Genomic DNA, 16,707 nt, shown 5'->3' on the forward strand with positions numbered 1-16,707 from the left:
TTATCTTTTTATGCACTTTTTAATCTAGTTTTATTTAGCTTTGGGGGCTTGTCTGTCATTCCCCCCCCCCATTTTTTGGAGGTTTTGAATGAAATGAAAAATAGATTTGAAAAAAAGAAATGATATGAGAAAAAGTACAAATGAAATCTTAATGAAAGATTCACATTGTAGCTGCCATTCGTTTGTTCTTATATAAAATAGGAGAGCTTGTTAAGTCCTCCTGCTAAAATTATTTATTTTTCTACTGGATTTTACTTATGCACTCTATTAGGAAATCATAGATATTGTTCTAAAAACTGGGTGGTATTTTTAAAACAACATCAAAGTAGCTTTGTCTAAGAGTCGATATAAATGTTGCATCCTGAAAAAATCCTATTTCTTCAACTATCCTGCCTGTATTAATGACAATATAGAAGAATAGATGGAGAAGATGCTGCACAGGGAATGATCAGATAAGGGGGGAGGGGAGCCCCCAGGTGCATAATTGGCAGAGAAAGAACCTCAGAAAGGACCCTCCCTCATTTTTCAGGCTTTCAAAAGCTTTGGTGGGAGATTTGTACTTTCAGACATGCAAGGTTCTCTTATGTGCCCTTCCAATAAAGTAGAGTTACATCATGTTTCTCATCTGGTGTACCTGGGAGAAGAAGCGGGGGGGCTTGATACCTAGTGTGCCAGGTGAGTCTGGCCAGAGCCGGATCTGGGAGGTCTGATGTGGCTGCTGCAGACTGTGCTTCTGCTTGTTTTCTCTCATAGTCCGACTTTCTCAGTTGGCTGTAATGGCTTTTCTCCACATGGTAATTGTGGTCCATCTCAGCCAGTTCATGCTGTAGACTCTGGAGGAATTTCTTACCTTCTGGCGGAAGGTTCCTCACCTCTTCGAGGTCTTTCTCAGAGTCACCTTCTCTCGGCTGAGATGGACAATTGGCTAGTTCTTTGTGGAGTTCTTCAATGTATTTCATCAAAGATGTGTTCTCTAGCTCTAACTGATGACATGATCTTCTGCAGGTTTTCTGCAGGTCTTCTGTTGTGGTCTTAAGTTAATCCACTTTCTCCTGGAGACAGCTGTGCTGATCTTTCATCCATTGATTTTCTTTCTGGAATTTCTGGGACTGAAAGTCAAAGGAGTCTCTCAGTTCATCAACCTGGAGGTTGGGACCATCAGTGGTCACTGAGAGATCGCCCAAGGATATTGACCATTTCTTCCTTGTTGCTCACCTGTTTGAAAAATGGAGAGACACAGTCACATCCTCTCTCCGTTCAGGGCCAATTTTGCTAACCTGCCTTCTCCATTCTGACTTTTTCCTAAAGTTTTGGAGTCCATCATCTTCTGCTAGAATGAGATGCAGGAGGAGTGAAGAACCAATGAACAATCTGCAGAGGGGTCTCCTGCCAAAGGATCCTTTAGATATAATTTACCCAGATCAGTTCTCAGCTACAAAGCACCAGGTTCAAAATATCATATTTGAGGGCACATCAAGTGAAAACCAGCTCTCTGGAGACGTTCCTAATGCTGGGAAAGGTGGAAGGGAAGAGAAGGAGGGGACAATTTGGGGTAAGGTTAGTGGATTTGATTATTGTGTGGATGGGTGAACTTTAGGGAGACCTGAAAATCCAGACTGGGGACAAGTCATCCATCTACCTCTTTGGCCACTCAGAATCCACACAGTTTCAATGCTGTCAATCAATGCAGACAAAGCTCCCTGGAGAAGTCGGTAATGCTGACGTGGGTGAAGGAAAGAAAAGAAGGGAAGGATCACTAGTAAGCAGCTATAGTGGGGATGGGGGAAGGTTGGGAGACCCGAAGGACCAGGTTGGGGCAGATCTACATGGAGAAAATCATCTATGGGCTGCTAGGCATCAGCATCAACATCAACTTGATGACATAGAATTAATCCATCAATCAGTCAATCAATCAGGCAGGCAGTTGACTTACAAGGTCCCTTTCAGCTGTAGGCTTCTATTGACTACTTCCTTTTCATTGTCATCTTAACCTACAAATAGGGAACAGATGAGGGTTAATACAATCAAATGACAATAGCCTACATCAGTCATTAAATTACACGACAACAACTTTGTGTAAAAACCTTTAACGGATGGATGGTCTTCAGCTCCCAGAATTCTGCATGCTGGCTGGCTGGAGAATTCTGGGAGTTGAAGTCTCCCCCCATACCTTAAAGGGGCCTAGTTCAAGAAACACCAACAGAATCCCTCAATACTGATCTCTCTTCAAATTCTTCTGGCTTCCCATTTGATTCCGAGTCACTCTCAAGGCATGTCATTGCTCAAAACCCTCCAAAGGAGTTGGCTCTCCATCAATTTGGACGTCTTTGTATTGCTATGATTTCTGATAACAGGAAAAGGTGATGACCATTGGAATTAAGACAGATCCCCCGCAAGTACTTACGAGTCCCATCTCAGCCACGAAAGACAGGTGGGTGACCTGCAACCAGTCTCTCTCTCAGCCTTCACAAGGTTGTTTTTGTGGGATGAAGGAATCTTAGATAGGTTCACTGCCTTGGGCTATTTAGAGAAATAATAAAGGTGGTATAAAAGCCTATGTAATAAAAAATGAAAATAAATGAATACTTCAGTTGCCTTAAAGGGGAGGGTCTCTCCCTCCTGAGGAGCCCAGGCGAGGGAGGCCCTGCGATGCCCCCAGTGCTGCCATCCAATCCAGCCACTTTCCAGGGATGTTGAGCAGAGCCTCCATTATGTGGTCCAGACTCCCCAAGGATGCTGGCGGTTGCCATGGTGAGCTCCAGCCAATGAGCTCAGGAGGAGCCTCTGACGTCACAAGCCAAGGCTCTGATTGGCCTGGACCTGAGATTTGAAAAATGACCACCAAATGGCTGCCTTCACCTGGGGGCAGGTGGATGAGCCAATCCAGAAGGGGCTTTGAATTCCCTTCAGCCACAGCGGCTCCTTCTGAGGGGGGAACCGTTGGTCGCCTGGAGAGGTCGGGGAGCCCCAGATTCTGCCCCTTCTGTGGGGATGGAGCCCAGATTGAAATGTCGCCCCTTGGATCTGGAATGAAAGCTCCAGAGAGTCCAGGTTTTCCTCTCCAGGCCCAGATGATGAAGGGGAGCTGAGAGGGAAACACCACAAAAGATTAAATATTATTCGTATCCAAAAGGCCTTGTGAAAATGTACCTAAAGGAACACAGGGGTCTTTGCCAGCTTTAGGTGTCCTCCTCGCTGCCTGCAGAGGCCAAGTATGGCTTAAAAGGCCAGAGTATAGGCTGCCCCCTATAGGCAGTGAGAGGGACAACTAAATCATGGAAGGACCCGGTGGAGGAAGGACCCTGAATGCTGACTGGAATTCTGGGAGTTGAAGTCCACACCTCTTCAGGTTGCTAAGGCTGAGAAAGACGCTCTAGTAAACCCTTCACTGGGCAGTTGGAGGGATGACCTCTGAGGTCTCTTTCGACTCCATTTGTCCATTATTCTAACTCTTCGTCTCTTTACGGAGGGCAAAAGAATCCTCTCCAAAAAGGGACTTGGGCGACAAAATGGAGGATGCGGGGTCTTTTCCAGCTTTAGCTGTCGCTTTCAGTGCCTGTGGAGGCCAGGTGTGGCTTAAAGGCCAGAGTATAGACTGCCCCCTACAGGCAGTGAGAGGGACAGCTAAAGCGCAGCCTCCTCCATTTTGTGGCGGGAACCTCTAGTAGAAAGAAGGAAAGGAGGAAACTGGATGTAGCTAGAATTCTCTTCATGGCTTTTTTCATCCCTTTTCAGATTCTGTTCTGTGTGTGGAACTTAATCTCTTCTTTGGCTCCTTGAATAAAGCCCATCTTGGTTGAAGCCCCGGAGTTTCCTCAGGGCCTCCCTGTCTCCCCCTCAGGCCGGCTGAGCCCCTGAGTCCCAAGGCCAGAGCTTCTCCCCTCAGATCCCATCCTGGCTCCCCAGAATTAGAATATTATGAATTACCCCCATTGAAGCAAATAGCGCTGCTGTTTTCAGATGCACAAAAGGCATGTGATAATGGGAATTATGGAAATTTTTTATAAAACAGTTGAAAATGATGGATTTTGGCAGCGCCATGCACTGGCCGGGGAACGACTGTCTCGCCATGGAACGGGCCAGTACTTAGTTGTCCTCCGTTAAGAACATGGAGGGGGGGCATGTTTGGGGATGTGCATGCGCAGTGTGGGGCGCATGTGCAGGGGAGCATGGGGGGGTGTCCTGTGTGCATGCGCAAATGGGGGCACGCATTGCATTATGGGAGCGCAAGAGTGCTCCCGCGCTCAGACTTTTAATAATAATAAATAATAATAATTTTATTTCTATACCGCCCTTCTCCCGAAGGACTCAGGGCGGTGTACAGCCTGTTTAAAAACACAAACAAAACAACAATATAAAATTTAAAATAATTAAATAAAGTGGCTCAGATTTAAAACCCCAATAAATTTAAATATCCCAATTTAAAAACTATTGTGTTGCTAGTCCGGCCTGGCGGAATAATAGGGTCTTCAGTGCGCAGCGAAACGCCCGGAGGTCGGAGATCTTACGAATTTCTGGGGGCAGTTCGTTCCACAGGGCTGGGGCTCCCACAGAGAAGGCCCTCCCCCTGGGCGCCGCCAGTCGACATAACTTGGTTGACGGCACCCTGAGGAGACCCTCTCTGTGGGAACGGACTGGTCGGTGGGAGGCTATTGGTGGCAGAAGACGGTCTCGGAGGTACCCGGGTCCTATGCCATGGAGTGCTTTAAAGGTGGTAACTAACACCTTGAATCGCACCCGGAAGACCACTGGGAGCCAGTGCAGCTCGCGCAGGAGGGGTGTCACATGGGCACAACGAGTTGCGCCCATAACCACCCGCGCGGCCGCATTCTGGAACAGTTGGAGCCTCCGAGTGCTCTTCAAGGGGAGCCCCATGTAGAGAGCATTACAATAGTCCAACCGGGAAGTAACAAGGGCATGAGTGACCGTGCGTAGGGCGTCCCGATCCAGAAAGGGCTGCAACTGGTGAATCAGGCGAACCTGATAAAAGGCCCCCCTGGCCACGGCCGTCATATGCTCTTCTAAAGACAGCCGTGCATCCAGAAGGACACCCAGATTGCGAGCCCTCTCTGTGGGGGGCAGAGATTCACCCCCAATAGTTAGCGATGGCACCTGCTGACTATATCGGGGCGCCGGAAGCCACAGCCACTCGGTCTTGGAGGGGTTGAGTCTGAGCAAGTTCTTCCCCATCCAGACCCGCACGGCCTCCAGGCAGCGAGACATCACATCAAGGGCATCGTTGGGGTGGTCTGGGGTGGAGATGTACAGCTGAGTATCATCAGCGTACAGATGGCACTTCACCCCAAACCCACGGATGATCTCACCCAGCGGCTTCACATAAATATTGAACAGGAGGGGCGAGAGGACTGACCCTTGTGGCACCCCCCATGTGAGACGCCTCGAGGTCGACCTCTGTCCCCCTGCCAACACAAACTGCGAGCGGTCGGAGAGGAAGGAGGAGAACCACCGCAAAACGGTGCCCCCTATTCCTAACCCCCTCAACCGCTGCAGCATGATACCATGGTCGATGGTATCAAAAGCCACTGAGAGATCTAATAGGACTAGGACAGAGGAGCAACCCCTGTCCCAAGCCCTCCAGAGATCATCCACCAACGCGACCAATGCCGTTTCTGTGCTGTACCCCCGCCTGAAGCCCGACTGGTACGGGTCTAGATAGATAGCTTCATCCAGGTGTCGGGAAAGTTGTCGTGCCACCACGCTCTCAACAACCTTCGCCACAAAACGAAGGTTGGAGACTGGACGATAGTTAGCTAATTCAGCCGGGTCCAGGGAAGGCTTCTTGAGGAGGGGCCTCACCACCGCCTCTTTCAAGGCGGCAGGAAAGGCACCCTCACTCAGAGAAGCACCTATAATCCCCTGGAGCCAGCCTTGTGTAACCTCCCGGGAGGCCAGTACCAACCAGGAGGGGCACGGGTCCAATAAACACGTGGCGGCACTAATCTTACCCAGAACTCTGTCCACATCCTCGAGAGTCACAGGATCAAACTCCTCCCAGATAACATTCTCAAGACCTGCCCCGGTCTCCTCCCGTGGACTCATCCAATCGGAGTTCAAGCCATCCCGAATCCGAGCGACTTTATCATGCAGGAATTGCACAAAATCCTCAGCACAACCCTGCAAGGGATCTTCCCGTACTCCCCCCCAAAGAAGGGAGTGGGTCACCCTAAACAGGGCAGCTGGGTGGTTCTCTGCAGATGCAATAAGAGCGGAAAAATGGTTAGATTTTGCCGCTTTTATCGCCACTAGGTAGGTCTTGATATAAGACCTCACCTGTGTCTGGTCAGAATCGGATTGACTAGTCCTCCAAATGCTCTCTAGGCGTCTTTTCCGACGCTTCATCTCTCTCAGCTCCTCAGAGAACCAAGGAGCTAATTGAGATCGGCATCGAGTCAGAGGCCGCAAAGGCACGACGCGGTCCAAAGCTCCAGCGGCCGCCCTTTCCCAGGCGGCCACCAGTTCTTCAGTCGAGTCGTGTGTTAGAGTCTCAGGAAACGGCCCAAGCTCCGTCAGGAACCTTTCGGGATCCATCAGGCGCCTGGGACGGAACCATCTGGTTGGTTCCGTCTCCCTGCGGCAGGGGAAATCGGTAGGAAAGTCTAAGTGAAGGAGCGAATGATCTGTCCATGACAAGGGTTTGATGTCTAGGTCCCCTCTACCAAGATCATTCAACCACTGACCAGAGATAAAAATCAGGTCCAGAGTGTGTCCCCCTATGTGAGTGGGGTCTTGAACTAACTGGGTCAGGTCCAAGGCCGTCATGGAAGCCATGAACTCCCGAGCCACCTCTGACGCCCCACCTGTGGATGGGAGGTCGAAATCCCCCATGACAATAAGTCTGGGGGTATCGACCGCCACCCCGGCAATGACGTCGAGTAGCTCGTGCAGGGTTGCTGCCACGTGGCAGGGAGCCAGGTACGTAGTCAGCAGACCCATCTGCACCCCACGGCCCCACTTCACACAAAGGGACTCACATCTGGCTATCTGAGGAACAGTGGTTTCCCTCGGATAAAGACTCTCCCTAATGATCACCGCCACTCCCCCACCCCTCCCCTGGGCCCTTGGCTGATGAAATGCACGGAAACCTGGCGGGCACATCTCTACGAGGGGGACCCCCCCTCTTGGCCCAACCAGGTCTCCGTAATACCTGCCAGGTCTGCACCCCCCTCCGAAATAAGATCACAGATGAGGGAGGCCTTATTAACCACTGACCTGGCATTACATAACATCAGCCGCAGACCCTGGGCATGAGGCTCTACACAACCCAGGACACGAGTCACGCATTGGGGGCCGGAGTGCGCAATCGCTCGGAGACAGCGTGTGCGCACCCCCGACACTTGATATGACCCCCTGCGCCCGTCATACCTGCCCCTCCCACTCATGATTTCAATTACACAGCCCTTTCTATCGTCCCCCTGCCCCCCGGTTAAATTTCCTTTCGTGACCCCTCTGCTGCAGCTAATTAACCCATCATCCCGTGCAGTCGCTATCTGGACCCCCCCAGGTCCACTTTTACAACCCCCTCCCTCCCTCCCGGGTCCCCTTAAAATTTTCCTTAAAAATTTAGCTAAAAAACCCCTCAGCCCCCTCTTTGCTGCATGCCATCTCTCGGGGTCCCAAAGCCCGTCATCAAGATAGGCCCTCGATAACGTGGAGGGCCAGGCCTGCGAGAGGGGGGAGTCTCGCAGCGCAAGAAGGTCGGTTTTTTGAAGCATCAACCGAACCAAAGATGGGAAAAGAAAAGCCAGTCCGGGAATCTGTCATAGTCCAAGGGATAACTGAGCATAAAGGTCACAAAATATCCATTTATAGGGCTGGACTCCACTGTCCTCTCACGACAGGGAGAAGGTCCAAAGTTCTTTTTCTCCAACAGAGGCTAATGGCCAACCATCCTCTCACGACGGCCGGTCCCGTTACAAAGTTAATGGGAGCAAAGTTCTATCCTCTCCGTTGGGATGTGGAAAATCCCTCAGCTCTCTCAAATGGTGCACAGTCTCTCCTAGCAGTGAGGGCGTGAGTGGAGCATAATAAGGGGTCCAAAGTGTCCAAAGTGTAGATGTTAATAACGATGGTAATAATAAAGATGTTAATAAAGATGATAATAGACCCATGGGCACAAGATCTTCTTTGAGGTGAGAGTAGGAGTAGCAAGACAGGAAAGTCCAATCCAGGGGTGGTTGGCCATTGAGGCCAACACCCACCCATACCTGGGGGAAAGGGGGGGGAGGAGAGGCCACCCGAGGCGACCAACCAACCAAACCATGGTCAGCCTCCTGCCTCTCCAGCCCCAATCTCCACAACCCCCAGACACAGCTTTGTTCTAAAATACCCCATCACAGTAAAAAAAATCAACTGTGAGCCAGATGGTAATTCTAGGGGTGAGGCTGTCAGCTTCTCCCCCATCAACCTGCTGCCTGGTTGTTCCTCTGGCCGGCCGGTCCATGTCAGCCATTGCCACCGCCGCCGCCGCCGCCGTCGTCGTCGTCGTCAGCCCGTAATCAGGCACCCCAAGCTTCCAAGGCATACCGGAGCCCTGAAAATGCTGGAAAAGAGCGCCCCAGGGATCTAGAGGGCTATAGGGAGCGGGGGGGGCACCTCAAGCCGCCGCCGAACAAACACCGCCCGCCGCCGGATGCCTTGGCCTCCATTTCCCCCGACACCGGAAACAGCTGTTGCAGCCAGGCCCATTGCCCCATCTCCCGCGGAGCCGTCCAGCCCTGCCCTGATGTTCCGGAGGGCGAAAAAGCCCTCAACAGGCAGGGCGGATGCTCCCCTCACTGGGACTGGAGCCGAAGATGGACAAGAGGGCTCCTGAAGACCCTGACAACCGGCAACTCTCCCATCTCCGAAACGGAGCTTATTTGGTCGCCGCCATCTTGGAGCATGCGCAGAAGGGAAGGTCAAAAAGGTTCGCTATCACTGCCCTAGACCTCCTCCTGGGGAGAGTCTCAAGTTCCCCTTTCTCTGACATCTTCTCCAGCCCTTCACAGACAAGACAATCTTGGAAGAGGAGCAGAGAAATTGCTTTAGGTAGTAATTATAATTTCTGCTAAAACTGCTATTTTAATTCTATGGTTGATGAAAGAAAAAAAATACAGTGGCAATTTCTTAATACACGTTAATATTTATTTATTAATTTGGTGTGAAGCACATACGAAAAAAAACCGAAACCAATCCCAAACTGAAATCCCAGAAGCTCTTCTGCTGAACACTTTCTGCAAAGGAGGTTTTATCAGGAAATCAAGAAAGAATTATAGAAGAGGGATGAAGATTTCCCTCTTCAGCTGAGAGCCAGTCAAACATGGCATTTCACATCATTCCATCATTCTCACGGAGAGGATCAGGCAACCAGGCTGGTTCCCACAGCTTCCTCCTGACCTCTTTTCCTGCTCACTCTCTCTCACACACACTTTTAGCTGTAGGAACAAGTGCCCTAATTATTTTTTATAAGGTGTCACATTCAGAAGCTGTTGCTGAACAGCAAATTTCACTGAATGACTCTTACAGACTTCTCTTTATTGAGCTGAAAGGGAAGAGAGCTAGAAGAATTCCAGTCATTCAACAATCCCATTTTGAAACATATAGATATGATTTTCTTTTCCTGCATACTATCTAAATGGAAAGAATTAATATCTCCTTTCAAATAAAAGAAACTTTTAACAATTCTTTCAATATCACAATGGTGTTATATCTCATGTTTTTACATTTGTTCTGGCTGTGAGCTGCTCCTTTGTGTTGAGGTCTGGCCTCACAAGGATAATGTAGCACTTGGGGATGAAGATGCAGCCCAGCAGACCAGCACTGGAGGCCAGGATGGAGAAGACCTGCACAGCCACCATGGATTTCCCTTTGGTGCTCAGGTAGGTGGGCACAAAAGTCACCCAGACACTGCAGAAGACCAGCATGCTGAAGGTGATCAGCTTGGCTTCGTTGAAGGCCCCAGGCAGATTCCTGGCCAGGAAAGCCACCGTGAAGCAGATGGCAGCCAGGAAGCCCATGTAGCTGAGGGTGACATAGAACATGACAACGGCCCCTTCGTTGCATTGCAGGATGATCTCTCCAGGCTGGGAGTGGAGGTCAGAGTCAGGGAAGGGGGCAGAAACTCCCAGCCAGGTGGAGCAGATGATAATTTGGACAGCAGAAGAAGAAAGGATGATGGAGTTGGCCAAACTCTTCCCCAACCATCTCTTCACTCGGTTTCCTGGTTTTGTGGCCAGGAAAGCCAGCACCACCGTGATGGTTTTGGCCAAGAGAGAAGAAACGGCAACTGAGAAGATGGTGCTGAAAACCATTTGTCGGAGAAGGCAGGTGGCTTTCCTTGGTTGACCAATGAAGAGAGAAGGAGATAAGAAACAAAGCAGGAGGGAGACCAGGAGGATATAGGAGAGGTCCCGGTTGTTGGCTTTGACAATGGGAGTTTCTCGGTATCTAATAAAGATGATTAAAACAAGGCCTGAGTTTAGGAACAAGAGTAGAGCAAAAGAAACCAGGATGATGCCCAGATGTTCTTCATAAGACAGGAAGGTTATAATTTTGGGGATACATTGAACTCGGTCCTTATTTGGGTATTTATAATCTGGGCACTTGGTGCATTTTTCGGTATCTGAGAAAGCAAAAAAAGCAATATTTCTTTAATATTCTGTCCTTTTATCTTACAGAAAATACCTTCTTTGGATAACAGCTGATACCCCAGGCATTTTCCAAGAAGTATTTCTTAATAATTTCATTAAACAGTCACTCCTTTGAAATGGCATAAGGTCTCCTGCTTGAGCAGGGGGTAGGACTAAAAGACCTCTAAGGTCCTTTCCAGCTCTGGTCTGATTATTGATTGATTGATGCACATGACTGGCAGACTATTTGTGTATTGAGTTCCCCCCATAACTATCCACAGCACCACATTATGGACCAGTGACACCTTCTCAGTGATCCTCAAGGGGAGGATCCAATATACAATGGATTGCAAGGTCTTTCAGAATGTGGACCTAAAACAATTCATCAAGTTTCAAAGATCTCATATGTTCCTAGAAAGATAAACTTAGCAGCACATATCCAAACTAAAAAGCAGAAGAGATATTTCCTCTGCTGTTAGTAAAGCTTGCCCAGTCTGCCACCCCCTCCTCCCATCTCTTCCCAGCCCCTCCTTTCAAGTCTTCCTGATTTACTTCCTTTTAGATGAGAAATTGTGCAGGTTAAAAACAACAACAGGTGAGCTTCAATCTGTCTTTTAACTTGCACTTTCATGAAAATCCTCTGGATGGATCCAGTTCCACAAAGCCTCCCATTTTCCTCAGTGTGACCCACCTTCCTGAGTGGAGAAGGTCCCCTCCGGACAAGGAACGCAGTCATAGCAGCAAACTGGCTCTCCTTCTCGAGCCCTCTTGACAAATCCAGGATGGCAACTTTCCACACATTTGGACTGAGGCAGGGACTGAGCAGAAAAACAAGGAATGCCAAAGAAAATATGTTAGGATTCTCCGTCCATGGAAAATGGAGGGAGAAATGGATGGAGACAAGTAGCCTCTAGTCTTCACTGAGGCAACTATGAAACCTCTGACGACTCCTAAACAGATGCAGGAGGTAAAACTGGCAGGTTCTTCCTTTAGTTCCTCCCTTTTGCTTTCAGAATTTAACATTACCATAAAGTACTTTTCTATTTAATGTAGTCTAATGGGATGGAATTGAAAAAAGATTAAAATATGATGATAAATTCTTATTAAAACTGATAATAAAGTTTACTGTAAAAGATTTAGGAAATTTTATTCTATTAGGTTTTTTAATATGAAATTAAACTGCAATGAAGAAAGAAACCTCTGACCAGTAAGATCTTGAAAGGTTTCCATAAAACATGGTAAAGCCCTCCACTTAGGTCCCGTCTGTTAAAGAACTTCCATTAGATGACACCATCTGGCATGGGAGGCCAACCACCCAGGAGACTCTAGGCTTTGCCCACTGGAAATGGGACCTTTGGAAAACAGAGAAAAGACACCAAAGTTTCTCTCACCTTATTGAGCAACTTTAGCCGTGAAAGAGCATCTTGGTTGATAGTAAGTCTCTGTCTTTCAAAATAAGCCAGAGTCTCTTCCGTGATATCCTCCTTGGGGAGAACCAAGAAGCTGTCAATGCTCAGATCTGCTGTTATCTCTCCATTTTGGTCCAAGTACAGTTTTCTTCGAGAAATATTGAAAAACTCATTCTTATTCAGAAAGGGATGAAACTAGAATGGGGACGTCCAGAAATTTGAAAAACAGAGAACTTTTTTTTTAAATTTGATTTATATGCTGCCCTTCTCCGGAGACTCAGGGCGGCTTACAATGCGTTAAGCAACTTTGTTTCTTATCCCACATTGAATCTTTGTTCTACAATTGTCTCATCTCCAAATATGCTTAATTAGGATACAAATACTGCCATCATCTTCATAAGTGAACAAGAAAGTTTGAGAAAAAATTGTCAATCATTTACTGACAAAATATAGAAAAAGTATATAATTGATACAAGTGGTCAAATATAGGGAACATTCTAGAGCAGATGAAAATAAAATGAACAGAGAAAAAAAAGATGATTCATAAACTCTTAGAAACCAACAGGTTGATTCCCAGAAAGCATGGGTTGATCAAGAAGAAAGTTGTCAGGATAATCTTCTCCCTGGTCAGCCTGATGGAAAACACCTCCAGATGTGCTAATTCTACTTGATTGTAATGCGACATTAACAAAATTTTGCAAATCTGAAAGAAGAAATCTCCCACCAACTTTTTTCTCAGCCTGAAAAGTTAGCCAGGATCCTTTCTGAGTTTCTTTCTCTCCCATTATGCAGCTGCAGGATTCTCCCCTCTTCTCTGATCCTTCCCTAGGCAGCCTCTCTTCCCCTCATCCCAAAAGTCATTCTCACACATCATTACACTTCCTAAATAGATTATGGGAAGACTGGTGATATCACTGGATTTCAGTAAAGGACTCACAAACAATTGTGTGATGTGATTAGAAACCTGAGGCCTGGATAATAAGTGGATAAAAACTGTCTTCAAAATGATACTGAAATAGTTTTTAACCCTTTTTAATCTTTCCTATGAAACTTGAAGGTGATGAATAACGGGACTAACTGTTGCGTATATGGTGAGGAGAAACAAAGAGAAAAAGGAACAACGAATGTCAACATTGGAGAAGCTGAAAAAATTAGAATTATCACTTCAGAAAGATCCCCAAAACAGGGAAATCAGAAAGGAAATGGAGTTAATGAAACATAAAATTAATATACTACAACAGGAAGAAATGATGAGGAATATAAAATTGGCAAAACAAAACTATTTTGAATCAGCAAATAAACCAGGGAGATGGCTTGCCTACAAAGTGAAAAAAGAAAAAGCTAAAAAATTGGTACAATATTTACAAGACGAGCAAGGAAATTTGCTCCATAGAATTGAGGGGGAAAAAATATTATTCTAAATTATTTTCAAATACTGTATAGTCAAGAAAACATTAAAGAAGAAAACATTATAAATTACCTACAGGAGAGGAACTTGCCAAGTATAACAGATGAAGATAGGGAAATGTTGAATGGGGAAATTACATTAACAGAGTTAAGAGAGGCAATTAAAAAACAGAAAAATAACAAAACACCAGGGACAGATGGAATTCCGGCGGAAGTATATAAAAAATTTCAGGAAGTTTTGGAAGAAATTATGTTGTATATATATATATAACAAGGTATTAGAGAAAGCCAAAATGCCAAATTCATGGATGGAGGCATATATAGCATTAATGCCAAAGGAAAGTACAGACAATCAATTCATTCAAAATTATAGGCCAATCTCACTGTTAAATGCTGACTACAAAATCTTGGCAATAATAGCAGAAAGTCTAAAAAAGATATTAAATAAAATAATTCATTCAGATCAAAATGGGTTTTTATCCAAGCAACAAATTAAGAACAATACACGGATTATCATGAATATTCCAGAATACTATGAGGCTCATCCAGAAAAACAATTGGCAGTAATAATGATAGATGCACAAAAGGCATTCGACAACTTGAATTGGCGGTTTTTAATTAATCAATTAATTTGGCAAATTTGGCAAAAAATTTATAGAAATGATGAAGACAATTTATTCTAAGCAAACAGAAAAAATATGGTCAGTGGAGATCTTACAGAAAAAGTCGATATAAACAAAGGGGTTAGACAAGGCTGTCCATTGTCCCCCCTCTTATCCATCCTTTCATTGGAAATATTATTGGCACAGGTAAGGGGAAGTAAGGAAATAAAAGGGTTAAAAATTAAAAGAGGAGAATACAAAACACGGGCCTTTGCAGATGACATGGCATTTATATTAGAGGACCCTTAGGAACCGGGAGAGAAACTCCTACTAGAAATAGAGAAATTGGGAATAGTAGCAGGCCTGAAAATAAATAAAAAGAAAACAAAGATAATTACCAAGAATATCTATAGATATTATTACAGATGCCGGTATCGGAAAGTAGTAAAAATGTAACAAGGATGTTAAAGATATAAATGTTGAATAAAAATTAATTTAAAAAAAAAATGCCATGGTATCTACTCTTTGGAGCCATTATTCTCTGAGTAATTGAATTGGACAGATCTGTTGAGATGGTTCCCTTCCTTCTCCTCTGGATTCCTCCTCCGAAGGATCTAAGATTAATGGATCCATATCGGGACCCCCATACCTGCCACGGCTGCAGCCTTGAAGACCCCAAAGTCTTTTCTCGCTCCTTCTTTCCCCTCCTCCTCAATCTGGAGGAATAAGCGGCATTCAAGGCTTGGGCCAGAGTCTTCATGAGACTGTAATATTCATAGTCATTTCGGACACGGATCCTGTTTCTTTTATTCTGGGTCTCCAGTGGGGCATTCTGGGTGCATCTTCTGCGGCCTTTGACAGAAAAGACGTTCTTTGAAAAAGAACAGCGGAAATAAAGATCTTGAAACTTTTCTTCCAGAAAGAAAAGGGGTTCAAAGGCAGAATCTCTTGGCCTTTTTTTTAACAGATAGCCAAAGTTCCAAATACTATGGATGTATTTGAGAAGTCTACGCTTGTTCATTAGATACCCTGCAAAATTTGTGAGGATCCAGATTTTCCCTTCAATGAGTCCTGGCAGATGCATAAATATTTCATGGAAAGGAAGGATTCTCTTCCAAATTAAATCAAATTCCATGAAGTGAACAAAGATGTTGACTTTTCTCCACTTAGAGAGGGAATCCCTGAGGGCTGTTGTGTATCCAGTTGTTGAGAACAGTTGTGATATAACCACACAAATTCCACTCCTGACAAGCACAGGAGGAAAAATCCTCATGAAATTCTCTCCATTTTCTGTGTCTGAAGCAAAGAGGCCAATCAGGGCCCATCTGAAATGGAGGAGCAGCTGGACAATTGCTGGGTACTGGATCCCTTCTTTGGGGAGCATCCGGTGGAAAAAGGGGAATTGACTTTTATCACTCAGAGCCTCTGAAACAATTTCATCACTGATCTGAAAAAGCAATGAAGAAAAAGCTGTGTGATATTTGGGGTCAGATCAAGTCAAAATATTAGATTTTAATAAATCCAACCTGGTTCTCATGAATGTATTAGAATAGTTTGATAATCAGACATTGTCTAAAATATTAAAAACAGAATATTAGCAAGACTGTATCATAATAATGGAAAACAATAAGCAAATTAAAAAATAATAAAAATGTAAATCATATTACTGTATCACCCCTACAATTGATCACAATTAGATTAACAAGTGCAAATTTATTTATTTATTTATTTATTTATTACATGTATTTATATGCCGCCATTCTCCCGAAGGACTCAGGGCGGCGAACACAAATTAAGAAACAAGTACAATAAAATCATAATTTAATCCAAATAATTAATTAGTAGTAAATAATAAAGCCCGGAATCAGTCTCAGCCTATTTGTTTGAAAAGCCAAGTCTTCAAGTCCCGACGGAAGGAGCGGAGATCAGGAGTCGTCCGGAGCTCAGTAGGTAATTCATTCCAGAGGGTGGGAGCACCCACAGAGAATGCCCTACCCCTGGGCCCAGCAAGGTGACATTGGCTCGCTGTCGGAACCCTGAGGAGAGCGGCCCTATGTGAGCGAACAGGACGGTGAGAGGCAGGCAGGAGAAGGTCATGCAAATATCCCGGACCTAAGTCATGAAGGGCCTTATAGGTGAGGACTAGCACCTTGAAGCGGACCCGGCGAACCACTGGTAACCAGTGCAGCTCACGCAGGAGGGGTGTTATATGGGAGTAATGAGGGGCTCCCGTAACAACCCATGCAGCTGCATTCTGGATCAGCTGGAGTCTCCAGGTGCATCTCAGGGGCAGGCCCATGTAGAGGGAATTGCAGTAATCCAAGCGGGAAGTAACCAGGGCATGAGTGACTGTGCGAAGGTCATCTTGGTCCAGGAAAGAGAGCAACTGGCGCACCAGGCGAACCTGTGCAAAGGCCCCTCTGGTCACGGCTGTTAGATGGTCTTCTAGGGATAGCCGAGCATCCAGGAGGACACCCAAGTTGCGAGTCCTATCAACGGGTGCAAGTTTTTCCCCATCTATCAAAAGTAATGGAGCCTCTGAAGCCCAAGATGCCAGCATCCACAGACACTCAGTCTTGGAGAGATTGAGTTTGAGTCTGTTTCTGCCCATCCAGGCCCGTACCTCCTCCAGGCAATGGGACATCACGGAAAGGGCATCTC

The 16,707-nt window shown here is 46.1% G+C and overlaps 1 long non-coding RNA gene across 1 annotated transcript; it reads right to left on the reverse strand.

Annotated features, from left to right (window-relative positions):
• Positions 1-210: 210 nt before the first annotated feature.
• Positions 211-2,750, reverse strand: LOC132711968 (uncharacterized). The gene is made up of 3 exons (XR_009622674.2): positions 2,405-2,750; positions 1,934-1,991; positions 211-1,215 (listed from the first exon to the last, which is right to left on the reverse strand). It is a non-coding gene; the product is annotated as an uncharacterized LOC132711968 (long non-coding RNA).
• Positions 2,751-16,707: the final 13,957 nt, after the last annotated feature.

Source organism: Pantherophis guttatus, chromosome 15 (assembly GCF_059756535.1).
Source record: "Pantherophis guttatus breed Tessera chromosome 15, ASM5975653v1, whole genome shotgun sequence".
Lineage (NCBI taxonomy): Eukaryota > Metazoa > Chordata > Lepidosauria > Squamata > Colubridae > Pantherophis > Pantherophis guttatus.